General features: G+C 38.2%; 1 protein-coding gene and 1 pseudogene across 2 annotated transcripts in view; one reads left to right on the top strand and one right to left on the bottom strand.

The window, feature by feature from the left end:
* The window catches only part of TMEM116 (transmembrane protein 116), a 105,821-nt gene that overhangs the window by 41,706 nt on the left and 36,786 nt on the right, over positions 1-27,329 (bottom strand). The window lies entirely within an intron of this gene.
* Positions 12,413-12,877, top strand: LOC125116607 (ubiquitin-60S ribosomal protein L40-like; annotated as a pseudogene).

Here is a 27,329-nt window from a genome sequence, read left to right as displayed (position 1 = left end):
CCATATGCCACAGGTGCAGCCATAAAAAAAGAAAAAAAATCCAAGTTGAAATTCTGGAGATAAAAAATATATGAAATTTAAGATATGGAAAATTAGAAACTACAAAGGAAACTTGAAGATACAGAAACAGAACTAAAATAAAACACCTAGAGAAAAAAAAAGACTTTAAAAAAATGAACAGGAGTTCCCTAGTGGCTCACTGGGTTAAGGATCTGACATTTTCACTGCTGTGACATGATGTGGCATTTGATCCCTGCCCTTGGAACTTCCACATGCTAAGGGTATGGCCAATAAATAAATAAATTTTTAAAAATGAACAAACTCTCATTGAGCTTCAGGACAATATAAGCAGGCTAATATACATGGGATTAGAATTCCAGTAGAGAGATAGGGAGAAACAGAAAATATGTTTGAGGAAATAATAGCCAAAAATTTTTCCAAGTTTAACAAAAATATAAACCACCATGCACAAGAAGCTTAACAAAACTAACCATAAGAAACATGAAGAAAGTACACCAAGGTAGAAAATAATCATGAATATAGATGCAAAAATCCTCAACAAAATATTAGCAAACCAAATCCAACAATACATAAAAGGATCATACATCATGAACAAGCTGGATTTTTTTCTAGGCTCACAAAGATGGTTCAACATAGGTAAATCAAGCAATGTGATACACAACAAAAAGAAAGGCTAAAACCACATGATCATCTCAATAGATGCAGAAAAAGCATTGAAAAATTCAGTATCCATTCATAATAAAAACTCTCACCAAAGTGGGAATGGAGGGAACATATCTCAACATAATAAATGCTATTTATGACAAACCCACAGACAACATAATAATACTCAGTGGTGAAAAGCTGAAAGTCTTCTCACTAAATTCAGGAACAAGACAAGGATACCTACCCTCACCACATCTATTTAACACAGTATTAAAAGTCCTAGCCATAGAAATTAGACAAGAAAAAGAAGTAAAATGTATCAAATTGGAAGGGAAGAGGTAAAAGGTATCACCATTTGTAGATGACATAATATTCTATAGAGAAAACCCAAAAATCTCCACACAAAAACCATTAGAACTAATAAATGAATTTAGCAAGGTAGCAGGATACAAGATTAATATACAGGAATCTGTTGCATTTCTTTACACTAACAATGAAATGTCAGAAAAATAAAGAAAAAAATCCCATTTAAAATCGCAAAAAAAAAAAAAAAAAAAACCCTCAGGAATAAACTTAACCAAAGAGATGGTTTGGTGCTTCTTCAGATAGTTATACCAAATAGAATCACTGTATGATCCAACAATTACACTCCTAGGTATATATCCAAAATTACAAAAAATGATTGAAAAACAAGTATATGTACATGTATATTCATAGCAGCAATACGTACAATAGCCAAATGTGGAAACAACTAAATATTTATCAATGAATGAAAGATTAACAAACTGTGGTATATATGCAACAGAATAATATTCAACCCAAAAAAGAATTGATGATAAATGCTCCAATAAGCTTGAACCTCCAAAACATTATGATAAGTGAAAGAAGCCAGACACAAAAGGTTATATATTGTATTATTCCATTTATATTATCGAGAAAACATAATATTCAGAATAAACAAATCCATAGGGACAAAAGGCAGACTGGCTGTTGCCAGGGGCTGGAATTAGATAGGAACACAGAGCAACTGCAAATGGGTACAGGATTTCCTTTTTGGGTGATGAAAATGTTTTAGAACTAGATAGATGTGGTGGTTGTACAAAACTTTGAATTACTAAATGGCACTGTATTGTTCATTTAACAATTGCTAATTTTATATTGGATCAATTTCATATCAAAACAAAATTTTCCAGGGGGAAAAAAACAACGCTATTAAGCAAATGAAAATCCAAGTCACAGGTTGAAAGGAAATATTCGCAAAACATATACTTGGTAGAAGACTTGTATCCAGAATATACATTTTAAAAAATTGTTTTTTGGAGTTCCTGTTGTGGCTCAGTGGTTAACGAATCCAACTAGGAATCATGAGGTTGTGGGTTCGATCCCTGACCTTGTTCAGTGGGTTAAGGAAAAGAATCTGACTAGTGGTACAAGTACTATGGAGAACACTATGGGCATATATCTGGACAAAACTTTCCTTGAAAAAGACACATGCACCTGCATGTTCACTGCAGCACTATTCACAACAGCCAAGACATGAAAACAACCCAAATGTCCACTGACAGACGATTGGATTAAGAAGATGTGTATATATACACAATAGAATACTACTCGGCCATAAAAAGGAATAAAATAATGCCATTTGCAGCAACATGGATGGAACTAGAGACTCTCATACTGAGTGAAGTAAGTCAGAAAGAGAAAGACAAATACCATATGATATCATTTATATCTGGAATCTAATATACGGCACAAATGAACCTTTCCACAGAAAAGAAAATCATGGACTTGGAGAACAGACTTGTGGTTGCCAAGGGGGAGGGGGAGGGAGTAGGATGGTCTGGGAGTCTGGGGTTAATAGATGCAAACTCTTACCTTTGGAATGGATAGGCAATGAGATCCTGCTGTAAAGCACTAGGAACTATGTCTAATCACTTGTGATGAATCTATGCATGTATGTATAACTGGGTCACCACACTGTACAGAAGAAAAATTGACAGAACTCTGTAAACCAGCTATAATGGAAAAAATAAAAATCATTATAAAAAAATAAAATAAAATACTATTCTTTGAAAAAGAAAAATCTGACTACTATCCATGAAGATGCAGGTTCAATCCCTGGCCTTGCTCAGTAAGTTATGGATCTGGCATTTCTATGAGCTGTGGTATAGGTCACAGAATTGGCTTGGATCCGGCCTTGCTGTGGATGTGGTTCTGGCCAGCAGCTGCAGCTCTGATTTGATCCCTGGACTAGGAACCTCCATATGCCAGGGATACGGCCCTAAAAAGCAAAAAAAAAACTCCAAAATATTACATATGTATATTACATACTATAAATAAATGTTTTATATATTTAGGATATATAATATAAAATATATGTGACATATATGATATATATAGTAGTACATATGATACATAAAACATTTATAAATAGTAAAATATAACATACATAATATGAACTGCCTTTAGGAATGAATCTTTGAAAACACAGACTCTATACAAAGAAAATGATTAAAGCTTGTTGGAAGATATCAAACAACAGCTAGATATATGGAAAATCATGTTCATGAACTGAAGAGATGTTGGCTCTTTCCAAATTAATTTGTAGGTTAAGTGGAATCTATATCAAAATCTCAAGAAGTTTTATTATTGACTTTTATAAGCTGATTCCAAAATGTGCAACGAATAACAAAAGGCCAAGAGCCTGAAACTCCTGAAGAAAAGACAAGGTATGAAGATTTATTCCAATGTATATCTATTATTACATATAATTATAAAGCCATATAATTAACACTATATTCTGGAGAAGAGATAAAAGCAGGTTAATGAAACAGAATGACATGGAACAGATTCCATATATGGACCCTTGATATACAACAGAGTATATATACTCTGGCACTGGCAGAATCTGGTACTGCAGATTGGAAGAATAAATGAACTTTTTAATAAACAGCTCTGGGATAAATATGTATCCATGTGGGAAAAAAACAAAAGCAACTCCAATCTTATGCCATAGATAAATACCAATTTGAGACCCAAGTCAATGAAGCAAACATATAAAAATTTTTCAAAAACATAGAGGGAAAACATCTTCAAGCTATAGCCTTTCAATTCTAGCCCAATAGAAAGGAGTTTCTTTTAAAAAGTATAAAAAGCTCTAAAAGAAAAGACTGATATTTGACTACATTAAAATTGAGAACTTTTGGAGCTCCCCTGCACCCTAGTGGTTAAGGGCTCTGTGTTGTCACTGCTGCGGCTCAGGTTTGATCCCTGGCCCTGGGAACTTCCACATGCTGTGGGTGTGACCAAAAAAACCCACCCCTTTTGTTAATTAAAAGACGAGTCACATTTCTACATCCACCAATAGAAGAGCAACTAGTACTGGACTTGCCTTCCCACCACAAATAATGGAAAACTGAACAAAAATTTTAACTGTCTTTTATTTACTTACTTATTTTTTTGGCATGTGAAAGTTCCTGGACTGGGAATCCAACCCATGCTGCAGTGGTGACCTGCACCACAACTGTGGCAACACTGGAACCTTAATCTGTTGTGTCACAAGGGGATATCCTAAAACTGTCTTTATATATTAGATATCAGGCAACACAGAAGAAGTTCAACACAAATGAACTGAGTCCTAAGATTACCCTAGTTTTCTTCCTAGAAGGACATTTTTAGAAAAGGGCACAAGGAGGGAGCACCCAATAGAAAGAAACACAACGACCTCACTAGCTTGAGAGACAGAGATTGGAGTTAAGGGAGGCTAAGGAAGCTGAAATATTCGGCATAAAGTACGAGGACAGAGCTACACAGAGAGAGGCCTCTACAAACCTGCTAGGTCTCCCCTTGAGTCTTGCTAAAAACTGGGCTGTGTGTGTGTAAGTTGAGGTTTCATGAGGTAGAGCAAAGAACAACTGTCAGGGAGCTACAAGCCAGACAATTTCCAGAGCCCAAACAGAGCTGGAAAACGTTTGAGTTCTAACAATCCAAAGTGAAGAGATGTTATAGGCTGAATGTTTGTGTCCTCCCAAAATTTTTAAATCCTAACCAGTAATGTGATGGTGTTAGTAAGGCCTTTCAGAGGTGATTAGGTCATGAAGGGAGCCTTTGTAACTGAGCTTAGTGCTCTTGTAAATGAGATTCCAGCAAGCCCTCTTACGTTTTCTGCCATATGAGGTTCAACAAGAGAGCAGTCTACAACCTGGAAGAAGGCCTCACCAAAATCCAGCCATGCTGGTACCCTGATCTCAGATTCCCAGCCTCAAAACTGTAAGAAATATATTTCTGTTGTTTATAAGCCACCCAGTCTATGGTACTTTTTTTTTTGCTTTTTAGGGCCACACCCGCGGCATATGGAGGTTCCCAGGCTAGTGATCGAATCAGAGCTACAGCTGCCAGCCTGTGCCACAGCCACTCACCAACTTGGGATCACTGCCACGTCTGCGACCTACACCACTGCTCATAGCAACACCAGATCCTTAACCTACTGAGCGAGGCCAGGGATCGAACCCACAACCTCATGGTTCCTATTCAGATTAGTTTCCACTGTGCCACAAGGGGGAAATCCTGGTACTTTTTTATAACAGCCCAAACTGATTAAAACAAGAGATGTAGGTGAAAACTCAAGGCATGCAGTCTAGACTAGTTAAGGGTCATGCCTTAGTAGTAGAACACAACTAAGCCTAGAGAAAAGGCTACTTTAAGATTTGCACTAGTAAAGATTAATAAGCTTCAAAAGGATCAAGCTTATCCACAAGTAACTTAACTCTCACAACAGGGAAATAAGGATGGTATATAAAATAAGATGGAAAAGTAACATCTCTTTGAGTATACCTTTTTATATAGTTCTGACTTTTAGAACAATGTCAGTGTTTCACATATTGAAAAAATAATAATTAATTAAAATCAACTCAGATGGGGGAGAGGAGAATACTAGAATATAAACAGGGACAGATAAAACTAACAGCATTATTAATGAATGATGTAGCCAACTGAAGGCAATGGGGAAAAAAGAACTAACCTAAGTAACTCTGGAAAACAATGTTTGACTATATACTCTAAAGTTAAAGACAAAACAAACAGTAGGCAATTATTGTGTCCTAGTTAATACATTTGGTTTGTACAGGAGTATAGGTTAGCAATTTTCAAATCACTTCATGAGAATTCTAGGATTGAGTAAATGAATAAGGATGTGGGGCTAGCAAGGTTTCTCACCATAAAATAAAGGTTATAAATAAAGAGGAGAGTTCCTGTTGTGGCTCAGTGGGTTAAGAACCCGCGACTAGTATCTATGATGATGCAGGTTCAATCCCTGGCCACACTCAGTGGGTTAAGGATCTGGCATTGTTGCAAGATGCGACATAGGTCAAAGCAGCAGCTCAGATCCCATACTGCTGTGGCTGTGGTGTGGGCCGGCAGCTGAAGCTCTGATTCAACCCCTAGCCTGGGAACCTCCATATGCCGCAGGTGTGACCCTAAAAAGAAAAAAAAAATTAAGAAAGGAGGAATACTAGAATGAATTTCAGTGTTGGATCAGTATTAGAGGCATTACAATAAACTCATGGTTTTAAATATACAGCTGTCTCTTGAACAATATGAGGGTTAGGAGAGTCAAACCTCCATGCAGCTGAAAATCAGTGTATAACTTTGCAACTGGCCCTCTGTATCCAAGGGTGCAGCCAACCTGATGTACAATACTGAAATACATACTAATTGAAAATTACCTTCATATAAATGGACTTGCACAATTCACACCCATGTTCAAAAGTCAACTGTATGTAGTAAGACAGATATATATGTGCATATGTGTTTAAATATAGATTTATTTTCTTGCTCTGCTTGCTGAGCATCTGACAGCAATGACACTAGAATATGAATAAACACTCTAACATATAAGTCTTTGTTTCCAAAACACATTATGATATAAATAACTGGAGAAGCAAAAATTCTTCCCTACAGTAAAATAATTTATAAATGTATAAAGCAAATATCCCATAATAATTGTTTTAGACAAGAATCATCAAAGAATTCTAAAATTAGTGGGTGAAAGTATGGTGAGAAATAGAATATTTTCACCGTCTCAAAGTATCTCCCCAAGGAGACTTATTAGAATGGGAAAAATAGAGCAAGATGGCAGAATAGGAACCTTCTATAATGATCCTCACAAAAAAGCATTGGTTTTGACAACTGCACTGGATGAGAGTAACTTTGTGGAAGTTTTGGAATCCAGCAGAGAAGTTCCAGCATATTAATGGAGCACAAGATCCAAAAATAGACACATCAAAAATGATAACAGGGAGTTCCCGTCGTGGCGCAGTGGTTAACGAATCCGACTAGGAACCATGAGGTTGCGGGTTCGGTCCCTGCCCTTGCTCAGTGGGTTAACGATCCGGCGTTGCCATGAGCTGTGGTGTAGGTTGCAGATGCGGCTCGGATCCCGCGTTGCTGTGGCTCTGTCGTAGGCCGGTGGCTACAGCTCCGATTCGACCCCTAGCCCGGGAACCTCCATATGCCGTGGGAGCGGCCCAAAGAAATAGCAAAAAAAAAAGACAAAAAAAAAAAAAGATAACAGGAGGAGTTCCCATTGTGGCATAGCAGAAATGAATTTAACTATTAACCATGAGATTGTGGGTTTGATCTCTGGCCTCACACAGTGGGTTAAGGACCCACTGTTGCCCTGAGCTTCTTCTTCTTCTTTTCTTCTTCTTCTTCTTCTCCTTCTCCTTCTCCTTTTCTTCTTCTCCTTCTCCTCCTTCTTCTTTTTTTAATGGCTGCATCCTTGGCCAGGGACTGAATGACCAACACCGCAGCTGTGGCAACGCCAGATCCTTCAACCCACTCTACCTGTGTCAGGCAGGAGATCAAACACATACCTCCTGAGTGACTCAGGGTGCTGCAGTCAGATTCTTAACCCATTGAGCCACAGCAGGAACTCCAAGAGGCCCACTTCTTGTTTGCCTCACCCAGATTACTGAGGTGATCAGCATAGCTGAGTGTTTGGGAGAGGCTGAGAGCAGGGATAAGAGATCGTGGACCCTATTAACCACTCTTCAGACTCCATCAGGAAGCATGCTCATGAGCTGCTTGAAGTGCCTCACCTGTGTACCCTCTTTAACTGACCCAAGGGCACCCTAAACACTCTGCATGCTTCAGCTTTGTTTCCCCAAGAAAGCTCCTCAAGTGCACCCCTGCAGGTGGTAAATGCCAACATCTCACAGAAAGGTGGCTTAAATCTGCAGAATGGGGAAAAGGCACACAAACATGAACGTCTCAGGGCACTGCCCTAGGAAAAACAAATGGGAGGCTCTTAGCACTTGGCTGGGATTTGGGGGACTGAAAGAAGGCATATAATCCTAAGAATTTCCCATCCAAGAGGGAATAAGAGGTGTGGAGTTGGTACATTCATAGAAAAGGTCTGAGAGAGCTTCAGAATCCCTAGCCAGGCTGACCAGTGAGGGCCTTTTTCCCCCCAAGCCAGTCAGTAAAGACTAGATGAGGTTACTGTTTCTTCAATGCAAAAATGAAATGCAAGACTTCAAAGAACATGAAAAACCAAGGAAACATTCTAATACCAAAGGAACACAATAATACATCAGTAGCTGATCCCAAGTAACAGAGATCTAGATCTGCCAAGTAATTCAACATAACTATTTTAAGGATGCTCAATGAACTACAAGAAAACATAGTAGACAACTCAACAACAACAAAAAAACACAAACATAATAATGAACAAAAAAGAAAGTTCTATAAAGAGAATAGAAATAATTTTTTAAATTCTGGAGTTAAAGAATATGATTAATGAAATGAAAACTGCATCAACAACATCAGACTTGATCGCAGAAGACAAGAGCCTATAGATACAAAGACAAGTCATTTGAAACTATCCAGTCAGAGGAGAGAAAAAGAAAAGGAATGAAAATAATGAAGAAAACCTATGGCTTTTATGGGATACCATCAAGAGAGCTGGCATTTGCATTGAGACTCTCTAAATGAGAAGAGAGAGAAAGGGTCAGGAAGCTTATTTAAAGAAATAATGGCTGAAAACTTTCCAACTCCAGGGAGAAACATGGACATCTTTCTCAAAGTTCCCCAAACTGGTTCAACCAAAAGAAGACTTTACAGAGACACATTATAATCAAACTGTCAAAATCAAAGACAGAGAATTTTAAAAGCAACGAGAGAAAAGAGGTTCATCACAAATAAGGGAACTCTTGCCATGAGCTGTGGCATAGGTCTCAGATGTGGCTTGGATCCTGTGTTGAAGTGGCTGTAGCACAGGCCAGCAGCTATAGCTCCAATTTGACCCCTAGCCTGGGAACTTCCATGTGCCATGGGTACAGCCCTAAAAAAGAAAAAAAAATAATAATAAGGGAACTCACCATAAGGCCATCTGTGGATTTCTAAGTAGAAATCTTATAGGCAGGAGAAAGTAGGATGATATATCCCAAGTAATAAAAGAAAAAAAAAATCTATGAGCCAAGAATAAGTAAGGCTGTCTTTCAGAAATGAAGGAGATATAAAGATGTTCCTGATAAACAAAAGATCAGGAAGGTACATCCCACTGGATCTGCCTTACTTGAAATGCTAAAGGGAGTTCTTCAAGCAGGATGCTAATTCATAACATGAAAACATATGAAAGTATAAACTGGTAAAGTTAAATATAGAGTCAAGTACAGACCTCATCTAATACTGTAATAGTGGATTGTAAATCACTTATAACTCTGGTATAAAGGTTAAAAGACAAAATTACTAAAAATAACTACAGCTCCAATAATTTGTTAATGAATACACAATATAAACAAATGTAATACAACACTGTAAATCAACTATATTTCAATAAAAATTTTTTAAAGATGTAAATTATGACTTGAAAAACATAAAATATGTGTTGCAGAGTTGTTATATTTGATTGAAGTTAGATTGTTACCTGCTTAGAACAGATTATTCTATCTCTAAGATGTTTTATGTAAGCATCATGGTAACCACAAAGCTAAAACCTATAGCAGATATACAAAAGATAAAAGAATGGAATCAAAGCATACCATAAGAGAAAAGCATCAAATCAAAAAGAAGATGGCAAAAGAGGATGAAAGGAACAAAGGATCTAAAAAACAGAAAACAATGAACAAAATGGCAACAATAAATCCTTACCTATCAAGAATTACTTTAGGAGTTCCCGTCATGGCGCTGCAGAAACGAATCCAGCTAGGAACCATGAGGTTGCAGGTTAGATCCCTGGCCTCGATCAGTGAGTTAAGAATCCGGCATCACCATGAGCTGTAGTGTAGGTCACAGATGCAGCTCACATCTGGTGTTGCTGTGGCCATGGCGTAGGCAGCAGGAACAGTTCTGATTAGACCCCTAGCCTGGGAATCTTCACATGACCCAAGTGCGGCCCTCAAAGAGACAAAAAACAACAAAAAAATTACTTTAAATGTAAATAGATAAAATTATCCTATAAAAACACAGAGAGGCTTAATGGATAAAAACAAGATCCAACTAACACTTCCTAGAAGAGACCCACTTCAGCTTAAAAGACACGCAGAGACCAAAAGTAAAGAAATGGAAAAAAATATTCCATGCAAATGAAAACCAAAATGATCAGGCGTAGCTACATTTATATCAGACAAATAGACTTTAAGTCAAATACTATAATAATAAGATACAAAGAATGTCAGTATAGTTCTCGGGAACTTGCATATGCTGCAGGTGTGCCCATAAAAAGAAAAAAAAAGGAATATCATTATATATGATAAAAGAGTCAATTCATCAAGAGGGCATAACAATTGTAAATACAGATGTCCCACTTCTGTAATAACTAAATATATAAGGCAATTATTAACAGTTCTGAAGGAAGAAATAAAAGAGCAATACAATAATAATGGATTACTGAAGAAATCAAAGAGGAAATAAAAAGTATTTATTTCTTAAATTTTATGTCTATTTGAGATGATGGATGTTCACCGAATTCATTGTGATCATCATTTCATGCAAACCATGCTATTTATACAGCATTATAAATTTATACAGTGTTGCATTTCAATTGCATCTTAATACAACTGAAAAAAGAAAAGCTTAAAAACTCCATTAAAAACTTTCAGCAATAATAAAAGTACAAGATACAAATTCAACATATAAAAATCATTGCGTTTCTAAACAATAACAATGAACCATATGAAAAAGAAATTAAGAAAACAATCCCATTCACAACAGTATCACAAAGAATTTTTAAAACCTTAGGATTTTAGCCATGGAGGTAAAAAATCTATATGCTGAAATCTCTAAGCATTGATAAAAGAAATTGAAGAAAACACAAATAAACAGAAAGATAGCCTGTTTCCATGGATCGGAAGACTTAATACTATCAAAATGTCAGGGCTACCCAAAACAATATACAGATTCTCTATTAAAAGTCCAAGGGCATTTTTCACAAAAATAGAAAAAACAATCCTAAGATTCATATGGAACTACAAAAGAACTCAAATAGCTAAAGCAATCTTGAATAAAAAGAAAGCTGAAGGCATCACACATCCTGATTTCAAATTCAAGTACAAAACTATAGTAAGTGAAACAATACGGTACTGAAACAAAAACAGACACAGAAGACCAATGAAATAGAAGAGAGGGTCCAGAAATAAATCCAAGCATATATGGTCAACTAACCTGCAACAGAGACACCAAAAATACATGATTGGGAAAGGATAATGTTTTCAATAAGTAGGGAGGACAAAACTGGATATCCACATACTGAAAAAAAAAGAAAGAAAGAAATCAGATCTTTATCTTATACCATATTAAAAAAAACAACTCAAAATAGATTAAAGACTTAAACATATTACCTGAAATTGTAAATTCCCAGATGAAAACATAAGAAAAGCTCTATGGGATTGGTCTTGACAATGATTTTTCAGGTATGACATCAGAAGCACAGACAACAAAAGCAAAAATAAACCCACATTGGACCACATCAAATTAGAAAGTTTCTGCTCAGCAAAGTAAACCATCATCAAAGCAAAAAAGCAATCTAAAGACCTAAAGAAAATATTTTTACCCAGACAACTATGGTCAATTAATCTTTGACAAAGGAGGCAAGAATATAAAACAGGAAAAAGTCAGTCTTTTCAGCAGGTGGTGCTGGGAAAACTGGACAGCCGCATGTAAATCAATGAAACTGGAACACACCCTCAACACCATGCACAAAAATAAACTCAAAATGGCTTAAAGACTTAAAGGTAAAACAAGATACCGTCAAACTCTTGGAAGAGATCGCAGGCAAAAAATCCTCTGATATCAACCTTCCGAATGTTTTCTCAGGTCAATCTCCCAAGGCAACAGAAATAAAAGCAAAAATAAACGAATGGGACCTAATCAAACTGACAAGCTTTTGCATAGCAAAGGAAACCATAAAAAAAGAAAAAACCAAAAAGACAACTTACGGAATGGGAGAAAATACTTTCAAACAATGCAGCTGACAAGGGATTTATCTCTAAAATATACAAACAATTTATACAACTCAACAGCAAAAAAGCCAACAACCCAATTGAAAAATGGGCAAAAGACCTAAATAGATATTTCTCCAAAGAAGATACACAGATGGCCAAGAAGCACATGAAAAAACGCTCAATATCACTGATTATTAGAGAAATGCAAATCAAAACTACTGAGGTACCACCTCACACCAGCCAAAATGACCATCATTAATAAGTCCACAAATGCTCTTTCTCTTCAATGAGGCAGCTGAGCAGATGCAGAGATGCAGATCTTTGTGAAGACCCTAACAGGCAAGACCATCACCTTTGAGGTCAAGCCCAGTAATACCAAGAGAATGTCAAAGCTAAAATCCAGGACAAGGAGGGCATCCTGCCTGACCAGCAGTGTCTGATTTTTGTCAGCAAACAGCTGGAGGATGGCCATACACTCTCAGACTACAATATCCAGAAAGAGTCCACCCTTCACTTGGTGCTTTGCCTCCATCATTGAGCCCTCCCTCCGCCAGCTCGCTCAGAAATACAACTGCAACAAGATGATCTGCCACAAGTATTATGCTCGCCTGCACCCCCACACTGTGAACAGCCTCAAGAAGAAATGTGGCTGCACCAACAACCTGCACCCCAAGAAGAAGGTCGAATAAGACCTTTCCACTGGCTTCTCCCTTGTCTGCGGAGCAGCCTCCTGCCCAAGCCCCATGGCCCTGGGGCCTCAGTAAAGTTTCCCTTTTGTTAACTGGAAAAGGAAAAAAAGTCCATAAATAACAAATGCTGGAGAAGGTGTGGAGAAAAGGGAACCCCTTTTGCACTACTGGTGGGAATGTAAGTTGGTACAAGCACTATGGAAAATAGTATGAAGGTACCTTAGAACATAGAACTACCATATGACCCAGCAATCCCACTCTTGGGCATATATCCAGACAAAACTTTCCTTGAAAAAGACACATGCACCTGCATGTTCATTGCAGCACTATTCACAATAGCCAAGACATGGAAACAACCCAAATGTCCACTGACAGACGATTGGATTAAGAAGATGTGATGTATATATATACAATGGAATACTACTCAGCCATGAAAAAGAACAAAATAATGCCATTTGCAGCAACATGGACGGAACTAGAGACTCATACTGAGTGAAGTAAGTCAGAAAGAGAAAGACAAATACCATATGATATCACTTATATCTGGAATCTAATATATGGTACAAATGAATCCTTCCACAGAAATGAAAATCATGGACATGAAGAACAGACTTGTGATTGCCATGGCGGGGGAGGGGGTGGGATGGACTGGGAGTCTGGGGTTAATAGATGCAAACTCTTGCCTTTGGAATGGTTAAGCAATGAGATCCTACTGTATAGCACTGGGCACTATATCTAGTCATTTATGATGGAACATGATAATGTGAGAAAAAACAATGTACACTTTGCTGTACAGTAGAAAATTGATGGAACACTGTAAACCAGCTATAATGAAAAAAATAAAAATCATTATTAAAAAAGAAAATATTTTAAACTCTATATCCTTTAAGAGTTTAATATCCAATATAGTGGGAACTCATATAACTCAATAGCAAAAATAAAACAAAACAAAAAACCAAATAATATCACTTTAAAATGGGCAAGGATGTGCACAGCCACAGCAACTCAGGATCCGAGCCACATCTGTGACCTACACCACAGCTCAGGGCAACGCCGGATCCTTCGCCCTCTGACCAAGGCCAGGGATCAAGCCTGCATTCTCATGGATAGCTGCACCACAAAGAGAACTCCATCAATCAGTTTTTTAAAGTGACTTAAGGTCTGTTAGGTGGCAGAAAGTATTTTGCTTCTATTACTAAATTAATGAAAAACTAATGTAAAAAGTTACCTGCCAAAAATCATTGCTACACCAGCTGGAGGCAGATGTGAGAAGGTAACTCCTGAGCCCTAGTTTTTAACTAGACATTAAAAAAAAAAAAAACTGCCTGTTATCTAAATGATGTCCTAATAGCCTATTTAGTTCACTCTTTTACAAGATGAATATATCTAAACATGTAGTTTTCTACTTCTTTGTAAAATTGTCTTGGAAGGATGGCAACACAACTTTGTCACAAAAAAGAGAATAAAATCAAGTATAAAAATACTCTCAGGTGGGATTTTTTTTTAACAATTTCATTCCGCCTCTATGCAGTCAGAACCCAATTTCTGAGCAACAGAAACTAAAAGGGAGAGTTTCACTCTAAAGTAGACTCTAGATATCCCAAAACACTTAGAATGACAGCTAAAGCTATTTCTATTACATGGGCCTAGGGTCCAAGGGATTTTTGTTATATTACTAAGAACACTTACTCCTGGAATTCCTGTCATGGCATAGTGGAAATGAATTTGACTGGTATCCATGAGGACGCAGGTTCAATCCCTGGTCTTGCTCAGCGGGTTGAGGATCCAGCGTTGCTGTGAGCTGTGGTGTAGGCCAGCAGCTACAGCTCCAATTTAACCCCTAGCCTGGGAACCTCCATATGCTGTGGGTGCGGGCTTAAAAAGATAACAACAACAACAAAAAAAGAATGCTTACTCCTAACAAAGGGGATTGGTCATGATATAAATCTACTCTAGCACAGATCAGACATGGTGCCATGGCATTAATCAGATATTGACTAAAAGAGATAAAAGCTAGCTCAAGCCGGCTAGGATGAAAAATCTACCTAAGCCTAGGGGCACTAAGCCATTCTATATAGCTTTCTATTACAGAATAGCTTAGTGCCCCTACACATTGGATTAAATCCAGGGAGGTACACTATCAATCAGCAAAAATTTATTTGAACTCTTTTGATATTTAATCCATTAGAAGACCCTAAAAATCATAATAATAATGTTATATAAACCCCCATCTACTGTAAAACTTAGGCCTTGCAGTTAAACGGACTGAGTCCAAGAGATCAGAAAGGCAGTGAGAATATATGAACAAGCAAAGATCGTGAAACTTAATCCCAGATGAAAGAATATTTTAATAGACCCAGATTTTTATTGCCAGGCAGATTCAGAAGTAATGGATCAGTAACTATTCGGAGGAAACGAAAAGACTGATGGTCAATTCTGTTCTTAAAGAAGTAAGCAGAGATCCTATCTTACCTCCAAAAATAACGATATTAAAAACAACAATACTTTACACTAAGGACAAACACTTTGCATTTGTTATCTAATTTAATACAATAAAGAATTCTAGCATTATTCCTGTTATACATGGGAAAACTAAGAGAAGTTAACTTGTTTAAAAATTACACAGCTAATAGATGCCAGAACTGGGATTTGGAACAAAATTCTGTTTGACTCCAAATTCTCTGCCTTAACTCTAAGCTACAAACTTCAAGTCATTTGCAATCCAAACTGGTACTGGTACTCTAAAGCACCTGACTAGCACATTGTTGCAGGAAATGAAACTGGATTCATTCAGAAAAGATGACTGTTGACACCTCAACCTGTGACAAAATATATACCAGAACAGCCAAGAGTTAAATGGGAGGCTGACTAGGCCAGTGTCTAGCACTATCATTTTCCTCTTACCTTGTTTGTTTCTCCATGGAAGCTAGCTCTGATAAACAGGAATATTAGCACAGTAATATTTCCAGACCCTTTTGGAAAAAGCATGGAATTTGCTCCTGATCCCAAGATTGATCTGGGGGACAATCATATACAACTAAATTAATCCTCTCATTGGAGAGGGTAGTCATCTAATAAAATAAAACATGCTAGCATCTTAGACTATGGATTGGATTCAATCTTTCAGAGCCAGATGCTGTAGTCTAGACAGTCTTCAGATCCAAATGTTATTCTAGTAGTATAACATCTGCTTAACCAGTTGCCTGACCTTACAAAAGAAACAGCAGTTGGAAAACCCCATATCTCAACCTATTAATCAAAGACTAAAATTATTTCTGATGGCTTGGTTCTCAAGCTCACTTTGCTACTGAGGTAAGTTCTAGAACAAAAGACTGAGATATGTGGGGACCAGGGACCCTTTACCAGAGTGTTTGCACTTGCACCTGGACAAACACCTCCTCCAGCAACAGAATACAAAGAAACTATAAGGGACTAAAATAACTGCACAGTAAGATACAAAAAGGCCACAAGTCAACTGCCATTTCTGAGGTGCTGGAAACAAAAGCAGGTCCTGTTACCCACTAATCTACCTCTATCCTCACCCCATTTAACTAAACAGCTCATTCCACCCTCACCTGCACCCTGGGGAGCAAGCAAGGATACCTGCTACTTGATTTTGCTCCCTTGTGCTACAGCACAAGTCCCGATAAAGCCTTGACTGAATTTCTCATCTGGCCTCTTATCAATTTCTATTGGTTAAAGAGTCCAAGGACCCCTACTGGTAACAAGACTAGCTCTTGGTAAATGACTGATTTCTTCTGTTTCAGTTCATTGGAGTAACAAAAGAGTGCCTTAGCTATATTGAGCCAGTCCTCTCCCCAGTCAGTTCTGGATTTCTTATGAAACTTGTCTTTATCTGAATCAGGCAGGAACTCAATAACTTCAGGCACATAATAATGTTATGAGGTGAATAAGCCTCATTCTAATTTGCATCCCACATCTACCTCAGTAGAGAAAGAAAAGCTCAAAACAAAAATATTCATGTTTTGAAGCTTTAGCATCCTAAACCTATAAAGAACTTCGAAAGGACATTTAGTTCAATAACTTCCAGATGCTAGTTTAGAAATTAATGCTGATCTCTGACAAAATAGTAACTGGTATAAGAGATATTCAGGAAAGATACAGTCAATGTGGTAAATTTGGCTAAACCATCCTTTATTCTTAGATTATATTTTGCCTAGTTTTTAAGTATCAATTATTTTCCCCTTTATAAAACTAGGTAGTAATTATTAAGTATTCTTAATTTAGCAAACTATAAAGTTAGCAACATTATCACAATTCCAACTTTTAAAAAAAATTTTGCTCATTTGTAAAATCCTAAAGTCTAAGAACCATTGAACCACTTATCTAGTCCATCACCAGGTCTTCACATAAAAATAGCGAATCTATTTCATACAGATGAAAATTATGGACGCATTTGATCAAGAAACACCAAAGTGATCCTGGTAATTTATTCCTGCTGTAACAATCCTCAAGGCTTCTACTGAAACTAAATTACTTCCTATTACTGCTCAAGCCCATATTCTTTCATTCTGCTTCACTGGAAATAATTAATAACTGCTAACTATGTTCTAAAAATCTCAGCACCAGTTTTCAAAAATATTTTTTTTATAAATGAGTCTCCCTGTTCAAACAATGGATCTGGAACTTGAGACTCAGAAACTTGGATATCTTGTTTGTTTAGATCAGGTGGACTGGTTCTCTTTCTTTACTATGACTCTTGGAAAATCTAGGACCTCTTTATCTGCCTTTGCAAACAAGGAACACCCTACCTCCTCCCACTCCATCTCAGAAACCAACTAGAGAAGAATTTTGAAAGGTAGTTAATCTGAACCAATCATATTATGAAATTCAGGGGCAGAAAAAGGAGGCTAACTTTTACTTTTCACTTGTATACACCTCTTTACTATTTTAATTTTATCAGGAACATGTATAAGCTTTATAAATTATAAATATCAAATTTTTTAATATACAAAAAACTATATAATGAAAATGTCCCATTTTTAAGGGAAGTATAGATTCTGTCTTGGCCTTCAGGTTTCTAAAGGTTATTAAACTAGGTACCAGGATGTTCCAGTAATATGGAGAGAGGGAAAACAGTCAAGTTTGAGTTTGCTTTTGTGATATAATAAGAAATATATATTTAATCTCTGCCACTAGTTGCTGACACAGAGCTCCAAAAATCCTTGTGATTTCCTGGGTGATAGGAGTGTCTTTTATTCTAATGAGGTGAATCTTGGTAGGCTCCTGGATAACTTCAAGATCTTCACAAAAAAGATCAAGCCGTCATTAAAGACTTGGAACTTTCACCCATCACTCAGCAGAAACTAATCTGACTAGCATCCATGAAGACGCAGGCTCAATCCCTGGCCTCACTCAATGGGTTAAGGATCCAGTGTCGCTGTGAGCTGTGGTGTAAGTAGCAGAAACAGCTCAGATCCTGTGCTGCTGTGGCTGTGGTGTAGGCCAGAGGCTCCGGCTCTGATTTGACCCCTAGCCTGGGAACCTCCATATGCTGCAGGAATGGCCATAAAAAGACCAAAAATAAATAAAGACTTGGAATTTTCAGCCCTACCCCCAATCCTCGAGAAAGGGGAGAGGTGGAAACTGAGTTAATTGATCATGACCACATGATGAAGCCTCCATAAAAATCTCTGCACAGTGGAATTCTGAGAGCTTCCAGGTTGGTGAACACATCCATGTGCCAGAAGGGTGGCACACCCAACTCCATGTGGACAGAAACTCCTATTCTCAGGATGCTTTACACCTTGCCCTATCTATCACTACATTAGACTATTCATCTGTAGCCTTAATTATATCCTTTATAATAAACCGGTAAATGTAAGTATTTCTCTGAGTTCTATCAGCCATCATAATTATATTATTAATACCAAATTATCAAACCTTAGGAGGGGGTCATGGGAACCCTTATAGTTGGACAAAAGAGAGGGTAACCTAGGACCCTACTACTTGCAATTGGTGTCTGAAGTGGAGAGCAGTCTTGTAGGACTGAGCCTTAATCTGTGGAATCTGTGCTAACTCCAGGTAATTAGTGTCAGAAGTGAATTGCAGGATGCCTAATTGGTGTCTGGAGAACTGAGGAATTGATTGGGAACAACACATTTGGTGTCAGAAATGTTAGGAACAGAGAAACAGTTTTCCTTTAGCTTTAATGTAATTCAATTATATCACCTAACTCCCACCTCTAAAGTGGAAGAAAATAGAAAGTATTCTTAAACAATTCTTACTAAGTGGAAATAAAGGTAAAGTTTAGATCCCAAAGACCTATTTACAATATTTGCATCTAAATCTATCTAAGGAGAAATTTAGCTATGATACCAGACTTAAGATGATCTCTTAACTAACTATTTACGATCTCATAACTAATGCTAGGAAACTTCAATTCCATAAAATTGATGCCTGGGTGTGCTCTCAAGTTAAACAGGTCAATAGCAACAGATTATCAGATGATCCAGACAAGCTGTGTAAGAAAATGGCTCTGTCTATTTACCTAGTGCTGGTGGAAAACTATATTTAAGCCAAACTAGGGAAGTTTCAGGCTTTGGTGCTATTTGGTTTAAAAAAGAGACTTCAGAGACAGATTCTAAGGCTTAGAATCTTAACACTTAAAAGAGGTGTTGAACAACATAAAATGCATATCTGGATTGATATTGACCAAGATTTCCTAATTTCTAACTCAGGGCACTTTCTACTATTTCTTTCCTGATGGGTTATATAGTTGAAACATATTTTCTCTTCTCCTAGCCTCTCTTGGGGCTGGGAACTTTTCGTAAATGATTGATTTCTACTGTTCCAGTTCAGTGAAATGATATAAGGGTGCTGTACTGAGCCAATTCTCCCTGACCAGGTCTGGCCTTCCTGTATCTAGCCAATTTCTGACCAATTCTGGGAGAAGGAGGCTCTAATGCTTTGACAGATCAGCACAGTCAAACTATCTTGTCAACAGAAGTTTCTGTCTTATTAAACATATCCCTCCACGGGAAACTACCTAAAACGAGGTTCTGAAACCTCACCAAACTAAGTGATAAACTGAATCCACTTTCAGGACTGTGAAGAAGCAATCACTCTTGGTGTAAGGTACAAGAGTAAATAACCTACAGAAATGTGTGCTATTTCTTTACACTAACAATGAACTATCAGAAAGAGAAGTAAAAAAACAATCCTGTTTAAAATTGCATCCAAAAAAATACTAAGGAATAAACCTGACCAAGGAGGCAAAAGACCTATATGCTGAGAGCTATAAAACATTGATAAAGGAACCTGAAGATGATTCAAAGAAATGGAAAGATATCCATGTGCGGAGTCCCCGTCGTGGCGCAGTGGTTAACGAATCCAACTAAGAACCATGAGGTTGTGGGTTCGATTTCTGGCCTTGCTCAGTGGGTTAAGGATCCGGCATTGCTGTGAGCTGTGGTGTAGGTTGCAGATGCAGCTCAGATCCCACGTTGCTATGGCTCTGGTGTAGGCTGGTGGCTACAGCTCCAAATCGACCCCTAGCCTGGGAACCTCCATATGCCATGGGAGCGGCCCAAGAAATGGCAAAAAGAAAAAAAAAAGATATTCCATGTGCTTGGACTGGAAGAATTAACATTGTTAAAATGGCCATACTGCCCAAAGCAATGTACAGATTTAATGCAATCCCTGTCAAACTACCCGTGCTATTTTTCATAGAACTAGAAAAAATAATCCTAAAATTTATATGAAATCACAAAAGAACCAGAATTGCCAAAGCTGGAGACAGACCCCTTCTAGACTTCAAACAATACAACAAAGCTACAGTAATAAAACTCACACACCTACGAGCAATTAATCTTCGACAAAGGAGGTAAGAATATTCAATGGAGAAAAGATAGTCTTCAGCAAGTGCTGTTGAGAAAGTTGGAGAGCCACATGTAAGTCACACACTACACAAAAATAAACTCAAAATGGCTTAAAGAGTTAAATTTAAGACACGACACCATATTCCTAGAAGAGAACATAGGCAAAACGTTTTCTGACATATATCACAGCAATGTTTTCTGAGGTCTGCCTCCCCAGGTAGTAGAAATAAATTAAAAAAAACCAAATGGGTCTTAATCAAACTTATAAGCTTTGCACAGCAAAGGAAACCATCAACAAAATGAAAAGACAATCTACAGAATGGGAGAAAATATTTGTGACTGACAAGGGCTTAATCTCCAAAATATACAAACAGCTCATATAACTCACTAACAAAAACAGGAACAAAAAAAAAAACCAGAACACTGTAAACCAACCATGCTTTAATTTTAAAAACTTTTAGGGATTTCCCATTGTGGGTCAGTGGTAAGGTGCCCAACTAGTATCCATGAGGATGTGGGTTCAATCCTTGGCCTCATTCATTAGGTTAAGGATCTGGCACTGCTGTGAGCTGTGGTAGGTTGCAGAGCGGGCTCAGATCTGGCATTGCTGTGGCTGTGGCGCAGGCCAGCAGCTACAGCTCTGATTAGACCCCTGGCCTGGGAACTTCCATATGCTGTGGGTGCAGCCCTAAAAAAAAAAAAAAAAATTAAATAACAAAAAACGCCAAATAACCCAATCAAAAAATGGGCAGAAGACTTAAACAGACATTTCTCAAAAAAAAGAAAGCATACAGATAGCCAACAGGCACATGAAAAAATTCTCAATATTGCTAATCATTAGAGAAATGAAAATCACAATTATAATGAAGTACCACCTCACACCAGTCAGAATGGTCATCATTAAAAAGTCTACAAAGAATCTCAAAAAAAGTGGCTGCATGTAATTGAATCACTTTGTAGTAGAGCAGAAATTATCATAACATTATAAATCAACTATACTTCAATAAAACTTTAAAAATGAAAAAAAATGACAAAATAAAGTTTTAAAAAAGTCTACAAATGAAATTCCTGCTATGGCGCAGGGGCTTAAGGATCTCACATTGTCTCTATGGCAGCTCAGGTCGCTGCTGAGGTATGGTTTGATCCCAGTCCAGTGCAGTAGGTTAAGGATCCAACATCGCTGCAGCTGTGGTATAGGTCAAAGCTGTGGCTCATATTCAGTTCCTGGACTGGGAACTTCCAAATGCCATTGGTGTGGCCACAAAAAACTTCAAATAACAGTACTGGAGAGGGTGTGGAGAAAAAGGAACTCTCCTGCATTGTTGATGGGAGTGTAAACTGGTGTAGCCAATGTGGAAAACAGTGTGGTGTTTCCTTAAAAAACTACAAATGGAGGTGCCATGTGATCTAGCAATATCAGTCCTGGGCATATATCTAAAGAAAACCATAATCTAAAAAGACAGATGTGGAGTTCTTGTCATGGCAAGGTGGAACCATGAGGTTGTGGGTTCGATCCCTGGCCTCGCTCAGTGGGTTAAGAATCCAGTGTTGCTGTGAGCTGTGGTGTAGGTCACAGATGAAGCTCAGATCTGGCATTGCCATGGCTGTGGTGTAGGCCAGCAGCTGTGGCTCTAATCAGACCCTTAGCCTGGGAACCTCCATATGCCACAGGTGTGGCACTAGCAAAAAAAATAAAAAATAAAAAAATAAAAAGACAGATGTACACCATTGCTCATCACAGTATACTACAGAAAACAGTATGGCAGTTTCTTAAAAAACTAAAAATGGAGTTGCTACATGATCCAACAATCCATCCCACTCCTGGGCATACATCCAAAGAAAACCATAATTCAAAAAGATACATGTGTACCAGTGTTCACTGCAGCATTACATACAATAATCAAGACAAACTAAAGTCCTTTGACAGATGAATGGATAAAGAAGATGTTGTATATTTGTACAATGGAATACTACTTAGCTATAAAATAGTGAAAAATGTCATTTTCAGCAACATGGATGGACAGAGAGATTACCATACTGAGTGAATTCAGTCAGAAAGAAAAAGACAAATATCATATTTTTGTGGCCGCACCCACAGCATATGATACATGTGGAAACTAAATATGACACAAATGAACTTATTTATGAAACAGAAACAGATTCATACTCATAGAAAACAAACTTATGGTTATCAAAGGGGAAAGGGGGTGGGGGAGGGATAAATTAGGAGTTTGAGATTAGCAGATACAAAGTACTATATATAAGATAGATAACAAGGACCTACTGTATAGCACACAGAGAAATACTCAGTATACTGTAATAAACCATATGGAAAACAATATGAAAAAGTGTATACATATATATAACTATATAGTTATAGTTATATATAAAATTGAGTCACTTTGCTGTACACCAGAAACTAATGTGATACTGTAAATCCAATATACTTTGATTTTTTTTTTTTGCTTATTTATTTATTTTTGTCTTTTTGCCTTTTCTGGGGCCGATCCCGAGGCATATGGAGGTTCCCGGGCTAGAGGTCTAATCGGAGCTGTAGCCACTGGCCTACACTAGAGCCACAGCAACGAGGGATCCAAGCTGTGTCTTCGACCTACACCACAGCTCACAGCAACGCCGGAGCCTTAACCCACTGAGCAAGGGCAGGGATTGAACCCACAACCTCATGGTTCCTAGTCGGATTCGTTAACCACTGAGCCACGATGGGAACTCCAATATACTTCGATTTTAAAAAGAGAGAGAGAGGGAGTTCCCGTCGTGGCACAGTGGTTAACGAATCCGACTAGGAACCATGAGGTGGCAGGTTCAGTCCCTGCGCATGCTCAGTGGGTTAACGATCCGGCGTTGCTGTGAGCTGTGGTGTAGGTTGCAGACGTGGCTCGGATCCCGCGTTGCTGTGGCTCTGCTGTAGGCCGGTGGCTACAGCTCCGATTCAACCCCTAGCCTGGGAACCTCCATATGCCGCGGGAGCGGCCCAAGAAATAGCAACAACAACAAAAGACAAAAAAAAAAAAAAGAGAGAGAGAGAGTAGTTCCTGCTGTGGTGCACTGGAATTGGTGGCATCTCTAGAGCACTAAGATGCAGGTTCCATCCCTGGCCCAGTAGGTTAAGGATCTGGCACTGCTGCATAGGTCACAACTGCAGCTTGGATCTGATCTCTGGCCCAGGAACTCCATATGCCATGGGGCAGCCAAGAGAGAAAACAAAAAAAAAAACCCCAAAAAAGAAACAAACAAAACAATAAAAAAGAGAGAGAGAACACTGGACAAAAGAAAAAAAGAGCCAAGTTATTAAATAGCATTTTTTCCCCCTCCAAGATGGCAGAATTTATTAGAAGGAAATACAGTGGGGACTATTAAAACTATTTAATCTGGAAGAGTCTGGACATTTTTTTATTTTCTAAAGACTAATTTAGGGAGGTCCCGTCGTGGTGGAGTGGAAATGAATCTGACTAGGAACCATGAGGTTGCAGGTTTTTGTTTTTGTTTTTGGTCTTTTTGTCTTTTCTAAGGCCATACCCGAGGCATACAGAGGTTCCCAGGTTAGGGGTTTAATTGGAGCTGCAGCCATCAGCCTACACAAGAGCCACCATCCAACATCCAATGGTTCCTAGTTGGATTCGTTAACCACTGAGCCACGACAGGAACTGCAAGGTTGTGGGTTTGATCCCTGGTCTTGCTCAGTGGGTTAAGGATCCGGCGTTGCCATGAGCTGTGGTGTAGGTTGCAGATGTGGTTCAGATCTGGCATTGGTGTGGCTGTGGCATAGGCTGGCAGCTATAGCTCCGACTGGACCCCTAGCCTGGGAACCTCCATATGTAGCAGGTATGGCCCTAAAAAGACAAAAGACTAAATAAATAAATAAATAAAATTTTTTTTAGAAAAAAGAATAATTTGGGTATTTATTGAGAATTATTTATATAATATATTCCCCTAAGACCTCCAAGTTAACCCTGAATATTGAAAGGATGAAGTTTTTAGCATACTCTCCGTCTCTGAGTTTTACTTATAACATCTTGTACCAATCACACGTGATAAAAAATACTTGATATTACAATAATAATATAACAATACCTGGCCTAATGATCATCACATGGATGCTTAAAAATACATTTTACAATTTCACAAAAACAAACTGGTACTTCCACTTCTGGCCAAGATGGAGTGACAAGAACTGGATTTACCTACCTGACAAAGAAAAAAGCCTCAGACAATGACTTTCGGAGTTCCCGTCGTGGCGCAGTGGTTAATGACTCCGACTAGGAACCATGAGGTTGCGGGTTCGACCCCTGCCCTTGCTCAGTGGGTTAAGGATCCGGCGTTGCCGTGAGCTGTGGTGTAGGTTGCAGACGCGGCTTGGATCCCAAGTTGCTGTGGCTCTGGCGCAGGCCAGCGGCTGCAGCTCTGATTAGACCCCTAGCCTGGAACCTCCATATGCCGTGGGAGCGGCCCAAGAAATGGCAAAAAAAAAGGAAAGGGGACTCTATTCAATACGGGAAAAGAATTTGAAAATGGCTATATCTATACGTATAATTGAATCACTTTGCTGTACACCTGAAACTATCACAACATTATGAATCAACTACACTCCAATAAAATTTTTTAAATGAAAATGCCAAGAAAAAAAGACATTTTGCAAATTTTGTGACTGTAATTTTATCAATGTAGAATTATATACCTAGCAAATAAATATACTCCTCCAAAAAAGGCTAAATAAAGACATTTCCAAATATCCAAAAGTAGATCCACACTACAAGAATGTTAAAGAGTTATGCAGAGGGAAATGATACCAGACAGAAATCTGGATATACTCAAAAGAATGAAAAAACACCAAAAAAGTTAGTACAAAAGATTTTTTCTTATTATTTAATCTCTTAAAAAAATCAACCAAGGAGTTCCCGTCGTGGCGCAGTGGTTAACGAATCCGACTAGGAACTATGAGGTGGCGGGTTTGGTCCCTGCCCTTGCTCAGTGGGTTAACGATCCGGCGTTGCCGTGAGCTGTGGTGTAGGTCGCAGACGCGGCTCGGATCCTGCGTTGCTGTGGCTCTGGCGTAGGCCGGTGGCTACAGCTCCGATTCAACCCCTAGCCTGGGAACCTCCATATGCCGCGGGAGCGGCCCAAGAAATAGCAACAACAACAACAACAACAAAAGACAAAAAAAAAAATCAACCAAGCAAATGTATTGTGGGCTTTGAAAAATGCATGACAACAATAGTGTAAAGTCCAGGAGGAGAGGAATGGAAATAATACTCTGTTGTTAAGATTCTTATATGTGAAGAGATATGATAGCACTTGAAGTTAAGTATAATAAGTTAAAATGTATACTATGAATTCCGCAAAACAACCTCTATAATAACACAACTAAGAGTTTTAGCTGTTTAAACCAATAGAGGAGTTAAAAGGTAATAATAAAATATAGTAATATAAATCTAAATGAGGACAGAAAAAAATAAGGAAATGGACAAAGAACAGATAGAACAAAAAGAAAACAAATACCAAAATGATAGATTCAAATGCAACAATACAATCAAATCAATTGTAAGTAGTCTAAACACCACAATTAAAAGACAGCATTGTCAGACTAGATAAGAGAGTAAAACCTAACTTATGCTGCCTACAGAAACGCATTTTAGGAGTTCTCGTCGTGGCTCAGTGGTTGACAAATCCAACTAGGAACCATGAGGTTGTGGGTTCGATCCCTGGCCTTGATCAGTGGGTTGAGGATCCGGTGTTGCCATAAGCTGTGGTGTAGGTTGAAGATGCGGCTCGGATCCCGAGTTGCTGTGGTTCTGGCATAGGCCTGCGGCTACAGCTCCGACTGGATCCCTAGTCTGGGAAACTCCATATGCTGTGGGAGCGGCCCAAGAAATAGCAAAAAGACAAAAAAAATGCATTTTAAATATAAATACATAACTAAATTAAAATAAAGAAGTAAAAAGATAAAAGCAGGTTAATAACAGTCAAAAGAAAACTGAAATGGCTATATAAATATCAGGGAAAATCGATTTCAAAGCAAAAAATAGTATCATAAAACTCTTAGAAGAAAACATAGGCAGAACACTCTGATGTAGCAACATTTTTTTTTAGAACCAATCTCCTAATGCAAAGGAAACAAAAGCAAAATAAACAAATGAGACCTAATTAAACTTAAAAGCTTTTGTATAGTAGTTCCTGCTGTGGGGCAGCAGGTTAAGGATCTGTTCCCTCTATAGCAGAATGGGTTTGATCCCTGGCCTAGCACAATGGGTTAAGGATCTGGTGTTGCCAAAGCTGTGGTGTACACTGTAGCTGCAGATTCGGTCCCTGGCCTGGGAACTTCTATACACTACAGGTGCAGCTATTAAAAAAAAAAAAAGTCTACAAACAAATGCTAGAGAGAGTGTGAGGTAAAGGGAACCCTGCTACACTGCTTGTGGGAATGTAAGTTGGTGCAACCACTATGGAGGATAGTAAGATGGTAGCTTAAAAAACTAAATATACAACTACCATATGATCCAGCAATCCCACTCCTAGGCCTATATCCAGAGAAAACTCTAATTCAAAAAGCTACATGTGGCCTAGTGTTCACTGCAGCACTATTTACAATAGCCAAGACATGGAAACAACCTAAAATGTCCATCAACAGAGGGCTAGATAAAGAAGATTTGGTACAGGAGTTCCCACTGTGGCTC

The sequence above is a fragment of the Phacochoerus africanus genome, chromosome 15 (assembly GCF_016906955.1).
Source record: "Phacochoerus africanus isolate WHEZ1 chromosome 15, ROS_Pafr_v1, whole genome shotgun sequence".
Classification (NCBI taxonomy): Eukaryota; Metazoa; Chordata; class Mammalia; order Artiodactyla; family Suidae; genus Phacochoerus; species Phacochoerus africanus.
Note: the sequence above shows the minus strand (reverse complement) of the source record. Positions and strands in the feature narration are given on the sequence as shown.